We start from the raw sequence: 8,547 nt of genomic DNA, 5'->3' as shown, positions 1-8,547 counted from the left end.
ATGTGCACACCCTGGTGGTGTGTTCAAAAATTACAACAACAAAACAGTCATTTTACCAAATGATCTACATCCTTCCCTTTTAGTTAGGAGTCCTTCATAAAAAACAAAAGCAGATAACTGAAATGAATATCTATATGTAACTGAGATTAAATCTCTTAACTGTGTAGGGTGAGTACAAACAATTAACTATCTGTATGAAATATCTAAACACATCACAGAACAGGTAGAAAAAATACTTTCTCTCAAAATAAATCACTCGTACATTTTTCTTTTCTTACTGCACGTACTTTGGATTGGGTCTACACACTCGACCTGCGCGTGTTGTGTCAGTCTGCGTCGTGAATCTGGGTCGAATTGGTGATGCACTTTCCGTTTGCCTAATCGATGTCTCTTCTCTCAGTGGTGTGGGAGGGACTAAGTCCACCATGGTATGTCTACCATCCTGAGTCTGCTTCGTCGTTCTGGAGCGGTGTTGGTGGTCGTTCTAGAACCGGGAGGATGTGGCGACGATTCCTCCTGTATGTTCTCCCATTGGATTGGATGATGTAGGAACGTGGCTCTTCGCACGACTTTTCCACTATTCCAAGTCGGTCATGTCCAGCAGGAGTTTGCATACGGATCACTTGCCCTTCTGCCAAGGGACTCAGTGGGCGACTTGACTTGTCGTAGTGACGTTTCACCGTAGTTCTCTTGTCGACTAGTCGAGCTTGTACTTGTCTTGAGTCTTTTGCTGTTGGCTGTAGTAGTCTGGTACACACTGGGGTAGCTGCACGCGTTTGTCTTGACATTAACCGTTCGGCAGGGGAACCAAGGTCTGCATCTCGGGGAATGTTTCTGAGGTTAAGGAGGTTTAGGAAGACATCAGTTTTGTCCCAGTGGGATTTCTCCATCAGTTGCTTGGCACTCCTGACAGCTCTTTCCGCGAGTCCATTCGACTGGGGAAACTCTGGGCTGCTGGTGGTGTGGATGAAGTCCCACTCCTCAGCAAACTTCCTGAATTGCTCACACTTGTACTGTCTTGCATTGTCAGATAGCAGTGTGTGTGGTGCACCATGCACTGAAAAATGTCTTTTCAATTTGGAAATTAAAGCTGTTGCTGTGATGTTTTGTAGAAGGTCCATTTCAAACCATCCATAATAGGAATCCACTAGCACCTGGTAGTGTTGTCCACGCCATTCAAAAATGTCTGTAGCAACTGTGGACCACGGAAGGTCTGGAACTGGATGGAGATGGAGCGGTTCTTTCTGCTGATGTGGTTTTTCTTCAGTGATGTCTCGTGACATTGATGGCCAAAAGATGATACCTCTTGCTCTGCGTTTGGTCGCTTCAATACCTGGTTGACCTTTATGTACAATCTTAATGAACTCTTTTTGTAGTGACCGGGGAATAACTGCTTTCTGCCCTTTCATGACGATTCCATCTTCCACAGTGAGTTCGTCTCTGTAGGGGAAGAAAACTTCAATGGCAGGCTGCAGCTGAGTCTGTCTGGCAGGCCATCCACGCTGGATAACTGCATTGAGAGCCTGCAATACTTCATCCTCCTCCGTGTGTTTCTTGAGCTCTTCCAGGCGGGCTGTAGAAATGTAGCTCACCGACATGACGTCGAAAGAACCACTATCAGATGGGCTCTCACTGTCTGTTGCATTAGGGGCTCTTGAAAGAGTGTCAGCTAAGTACATGTGCTTTCCTTTTTTTGTAGACTAAGATCATGTCATAGCTTTGCAGGCGTAGCAGCATCCGCTGAAGACGGGCAGGGGCATTGTGAATTGGTTTCTTCAAGATAGTCACCAACGGTTGGTGGTCAGTTTCTACTATGGTGGGCTTGCCATACACATAGTCTCTGAACTTGGTGCACGCAAACACAACAGCTAGGAGCTCCTTCTCAATTTGAGCGTATCGAGTTTCTGTTTCTGTAAGGGTGCGGGATGCAAAGGCTACTGGCCTTCCATTTTGCATGCAAGCAGCTCCTAGTCCAAAACATGACGCGTCACAGGTCAGCGTCACTGGCCCTTTGACATCGTAGTAGACCAATACTGGTGGAAAGGAGAGAGATGCTTTCAGGCGGTCGAAAGCATCTTGGTGTTGCACCAGCACCATGCGGTCTCTTTGTGAGTCAGTTTCCTCAGTGGCGTTGCGATGTCACTGAGGTTTGGAATGTACTTGCCAAGATAGTTGACCATTCCCAGGAAACGTTGAAGTGAAGTGACATCTGTGGGGACTGGCATCTCTGTGATAGCAGCGGTTTTGGAGGGGTCAGCTTTCAATCCTTTACTTGTGAAGATATGACCAACGTAGCATACTTGGTCAAGTCTAAACTTGCATTTCTGCGGGTTGAGTTTGAGGTTTTTGTCCTTCACATGTTCAAGCACTTTTTTTATGTTGGCGTCGTGCTCCGCCACATCGCGGCCTCCGATGATGATGTCATCGACAATGACTGAGCATGGATATCCAGTAAAGAGTTGATCCATTGTGCGCTGGAATACCTCGCTTGCAGAGTTAATACCGAAAGGCATGCGAAGGAATCTGTAACGTCCAAAAGGAGTACTGAATGTTGTCTTCATTGAGGACTTCTTGTCCAGGCGGATCTGCCAGAATGAGTTTTTTGCGTCTGGCACTGAAAACACTTGTCGCACCTGACATTTGTGCTGCTACCTCCTCCACGCTTCTCATGGGGTGGTGGGGTTGTTTTAGTGCTTCATTTAAATCTGATTTCTGATTTGCCTTTCTTGTGCGCAGCGACCATGGATGACACCCAATCTGTTGGTTCGGTGACTGAAGTAATAACGCCTATGCGTTCAAGTTCAGCTTTCACACAATCTTGCATCACTACGGGGATGCGGTGGGCCGTCCTAACAACAGGCGGCACATTGGGGTCCTCTGTCATCGTGTAGACAACTGGTAGTTCTCCGAGCTCTTCACTGAAAATATCTTGGTATTGTGTGAGGATCCGTGCGCTGAACTCTCCAGTGTTCTCTGTGGGGACATGGTGCACATCGGGACTCAACTCGACTAGCCCCACACGCAGGCATGCACGGAAGCCCAACAGCGATGTCACATTTTTATCCACTATGAAAAATGTCAGTAAGTGGCACTGTCCCTTTAAAAAGCATGTCAGTGTAGCTTCACCTTGTGTCTCGATTTTGGCTCCTCCGAAAGCAACCAAATTTGTGCTTTTGTGTTGTTTGGCGAGTTTCACGCCGCTGTTTACTCTATTGAAAGTCTTCAGTGACATTACATTGCATTTAGCACCTGTATCCACTTTCATTTCGGTTGGCACGTCATTTATGCACACTGTGACAAATCCTTCATCTTGGTCTCTTTGTTGTGGATTTACAGTGTCAACACAATTTTCAATTTCCAAGCCATCCACATAGAATGTGTCATTTTCACTTTGGCTGTGTTGATCCATGGTCACATCATGCACAGACTGTCCATAGCGCTTGTTTGTGGTAAACTTGGACTGGCTCTGTGGCTTTGACTTGCAGCACTTTTTGTAGTGATTTTGTTTCATGCAGTTGTGACATTGTTGTCCAAACGCCGGACACATTCCCCTTTTTGCTGTGTGACTCCCTCCACAATTGTTACACTTTGTGATAGTCTGGGCAATTTTCTGGAATGTGCCTTTAAATTGCTTGTATTGTGTGGGTTTAATCTCATCAACATTGGTAGCTTGTGTAGCCAATGTTTTGATATTTTCCTCTGTCATTTCGTGAATGCGGCCGATTGAGATTGCCTTGGCAAGAGTCAATTCACTGTCCCTCAGTAATGTCTTTCTCAGAGAGTCGTTTGTGATGCCACACACAAATTTGTCACATATGAGTTTGTCCGTTAGATCTCCAAATTGACATGTTTTAGCTTTAATCTTTAAATCACTGATGAATGATTCCATGCTCTCCCCATGCTTTTGAATTCTCGAATGGAACTTGTCCCTTTCCAATGTTTTCCAATGTTTTGTTCGTTCGCGAATTGCACATTTCTCTGAACTTCCTCTTCAGGCACTCGGGATCTTCCCGCGACTCCGCAGGAGCGAGAATAGCACCGCCCTCTCAGGCGGCACGGACCTCTGGCGCGTACGCAAACGAGCGCTCCCTCTCAATCGCTTGTGGACCAGCGAGGTTTAATAGGATGTATGTGTAGTGAGTCTCATTCTGCGTTGTGTAGTTTTTTTTAAATAAAAGACACTTCACCATGCCGTCGGTTCAGTATAGGGCGGCAACAACTAATCGATTAAAATCGAATACCAAAATAGTTGGCGATTAATTTAATCATCGATTCGTTGGAACTATGCTATGCGCATGCGCGGAGGCTTTTTTGGGGGTTTTTTTTGTAATTTTTTTTTTTGTTTTTTTTGTTTTATAAACCTTAATTTATAAACTGCAACATTTACAAACAGCTGAGGAACAATTATCAAAATAAGTACAAAAACAGTACAAAACAGCGCCAGGGCGGCGCTGAGGCTACGTCTCATGAGGTGGCGTAAGCTAGCCAATGATGTGGTCATGTGCAGCTCACGTGACGACGGCGTCTCCTTTGCTGGAAACATTTGAAAAATGGCGCAGGAAAACACTACCGATAGTTTAGCGGAGAAACATCTTGAGGTTATTGCTTCAATGGAGAAAAGTGTACGACCTAAGTCGTCAAAGGTGTGGGAACACTTCGCTTTAAAGACTTCATAGAAGACCGTTTCCTGCAAAATGGCACGGAAGTACAACATTGCTTCAGGAGCACCTGAAGAAGAAACATGTTGGAGCCATGGATGAAGGGAGGAACTCACAGTACGTAACTTTTTAAGTCCATAGTGGCAACAAGCATTCATGAGTTCAGCTTTTTTGTGAGTTACGTTAAAGTTATGCCTTTGTTGCAACGCGGGGCTGATAATGTGTCTCCGGCACATTTGACTCCGTTTTGAGAGAGAAAACGCACGGTTACCAATTTGGAAATAAACATAACGGACAGAAATATCTCAGGTTGGTTTCATAATGGATCAATGTAGCCGGGCCGATAAAGCTATATAAATATATTTAGATTTGAGTGACGCTTTAGTACAACTAAACGTTATGAAGGTGCTGGAATATTTCATGCTATTATTCAGAGGCAGCCTGAAATGAATCCTTTATTATTCACAACAGAAACGTGTACAATATCTGATTCAGTTCTGATGAATTACATTTCTGTGTTATTGTTGGTGTATGCTGCACCCCCAATGTCCACAACATGGTGGCAGTATGCTGGTTTTTTTCAATAAAATACTGGAAAGGATAGAAATGTAGTTTGTCTCTTATATCCGATTATTAATCGATTAATCGAAGTAATAATCAACAGATTAATCGATTATCAAATTAATCGTTAGTTGCAGCCCTAGTTCAGTATTTATTGATAACCTGTGTTGGAAACATGAAACACACACACACAGGTTTCAACTTTCTGGCGGAGTGATATCTGCTCCTTCTCATTCAAAAGTTCGAAGGAAGAGGAAGTAACAAACATTAATTCATATAAAAATAATAATAAATTAAATTACATTAACAAAAACGTTTTATCACAAAATAATAATAATGCACAAATCCACATACCTGTGTTGGAAACATGAAACACACACACACAGGTTTCAACTTTCTGGCGGAGTGATATCTGCTCCTGTGTGATGTAAATACCACGTGTAAATACTACCAAACAATTCACACAGTCGACGCTCTACTTCTAAATAAACGAAATTGTGCATAAAAATGACTCAAAACAACACATCACTTGTACACACAACATTATTGGGTTAACTTTTAAAGTATCTACAAACATTTAGGAAGAATATTTACAATATGAAGAAACACGGAGCAGTGAAGAACTATTACCTTGTACTCAAAAGTCAGAGGGAAGAGGAAGTAAAGCAATCGAAAAAACAGCAAAGACACTTCCTGCACCGGACATCCGGTTCTTCAAAATAAAAGCGATACTTCAAAATGAAATATAACACCCTGTCTAGTTCATAATATAGCGCAACAACATCACACTATTACATATGCACGGGTCTTCGCAAGCTTGTCCGAGTGAGCAGCAGCAATGAAAATGTCATATTCTTGCTCGAAAATGCGCCAGTTCTCCGCGACATTGTCATCATACTTGCCAACCTTGAGACCTCCAATATCGGGAGGGGGCGTGGTTGGGGCGGGGGGCGTGGCTAAGGGCGTGGTTAAGAGGAGAGTATATTTACAGCTAGAATTCACCAAATCAAGTATTTCATATATATATATATATATATATATATATATATATATATATATATATATATATATATATATATATATATATATATATATATATATATATATATATATGTATGTATGAAATTCTTGACTTTCAGTGAATTCTAGCTACATATATATATATATATGTATATATATATTTTATTTTTTATTTTATTATACATATAAATAAAAGACATACTTGAATTTCAGTGTTCTGCAGGCTATCCAGTAGGTGGCAGTATTGTCCTGTTTAAGAGTGTCACAACATTGCCGTTTACGGCAGACGAACTGCTTTACGGTAGACTAAACGTGACTGCTGGTGTTGTGTGTTGTTACCGCGCTGGGAGGACGTTAATGAAACTGCCTAACAATAAACCCACATAAGAAACCAAGAACTCTCTCTCCTTGTTGTGCACTCTACTCTCTAAAAGCTGTAGATGTTATGACGTCATTGGGCAGGCAAGCTGCTGGGAAAGCGGACGTGAGAACGGCTGTCCCCACTCAGGTCCGCATTGAGCTGGAGGGGGCGTGGCCTCCAGCTCCGGCTGAATACCGGGAGTTTGTCGGGAGAAAATCTCTGCCGAAAGCAATGGATGTCGAGTGGGTCTGACATAATATTGTGAAAGTCCAACACATATATATATATTTTTTATTTTTAAACAGTAGTTGTCCATTATTTGATGTTAGATACTTTTAATAACCATTGTTTTAAAATAAGATTAAATTTCCTTTATTTTGGGGGAAAAAATGAGGTGGAGTAGGAAACGGAAGTTGCGGACTTCTTGCGCATGCGCAAATGTACGTGAAGCCAAGCAAAAAGACGAAGACCGCATGCTATGGTTGTTCGGAGATTCTTCGAATTCACGTTCTTAAAGTTATATGATTCACAGCAAATATAGCAACAAATATCTCAATTGGTATTTTCCAAAGCCACGAAACGTGCATTGAGTTTGGAGCGATATCTGAAGTGAAGATTGAAGACGTGATAGAAGATGGACGACTACTGCTATGCTAAGATGGCGACGTCCGCTAAAAGAGAACATGAAAGAGAATCAGCGCCACCAACTTCCAGCAAATCACCAACGGAGATAAAGACGAAAGATGAAGGTGAGTGACTTGAAGTTTTGTCATTTGAAAACTATTTCAAGCCCTTAAAGTCGAAATTAGCCGGCTTTGTTGAAGAATGTAAAGAAAGAGCCGCCATGATTGTTAGCTTGAAGAAGGCAGTGGAGTTCACATCAGAGGAGATGAAAGAATGCAAAAGTCAAATGAAGAAAGTGGAAGAGCAAAACAAGCGCTTCCCATGTTTGGCAAACGCCACATTTCAAATATTTAGCTCGCATTACTAAGCTAAGTTATTCATGGAGTCCATCAAGTTATGGGTGAGGGCCAACATCCGGGCAACTGAGCTACATACGGGTTCTTCGAGCCATAGCAACGAGACTGGCGTTGAAAACAAACCGTTGCCATTACTCTTTAACCTGTCGACCTACGCTGGTTAAACCCGTCATTCTGCCTCCAAAATGCCGAAAAACTGTGTTGTTTTTGGTTGTGCTAACCACAACTGGAAACAGGGAAAACAAAGGTTGTATTTTGTTCTGCCAAAGCGTGATAAAAGCCCACAGAGACGAGACAAATGACTCGCAGCTTTACACCGGGAAAACGAGGACGGTTCTCACTGGAGTCCCCCAAAGTCCCGGGTCGTGTGTTCGGATCACTTCGTTTCTGGTAAATATAAGGAACAAAAATCCACCTTCTTAACCACAACTTGGCTATACCATCCGTGCTGATGTTGTACTTGTTGAATTTGTTCCTTATAACGTTCGACAGCTGAAGTTGTTGTTGTACAAAAATAACATGCGGTATATACTATATAGTCTATAGCCTGTATAGGCTATTATCGAAAACCGGTTTCGTTTAAATTCGAATCGGCTTTCTATAGATATGAAATAATATACCTGGTGCGCTTGTGAGGTAGACATATAGATTTCCAAATTCCATGTCCGGCCATTGTGTAGGATTATCAGTCCACGCATCTGCTGGAAGGCGGTAAGGGCAGTCGTTTAATCCAACTACAGAACATTTTAACTCGTATCTTAACCTAGCCTCACTGGAAAGACTATTTACATAATCATACGCCATTTAGAACAGTTTACAATGCCGTGAAACCTCGTTAAATGCCTTTTCTGTCAATGCTGTGTTCGCTGTGAGCTGGTTTGTTTTCAACGAATTCAATATGGCGACCGGCTGCTAGGGGATTGGTAGGCGGAAGTGACGTAGGTGCGCCCTCGCCCATTGGATGGAT

This window comes from Entelurus aequoreus, linkage group LG17 (assembly GCF_033978785.1).
Source record: "Entelurus aequoreus isolate RoL-2023_Sb linkage group LG17, RoL_Eaeq_v1.1, whole genome shotgun sequence".
Taxonomy (NCBI): Eukaryota; Metazoa; Chordata; class Actinopteri; order Syngnathiformes; family Syngnathidae; genus Entelurus; species Entelurus aequoreus.
Note: the sequence above shows the minus strand (reverse complement) of the source record.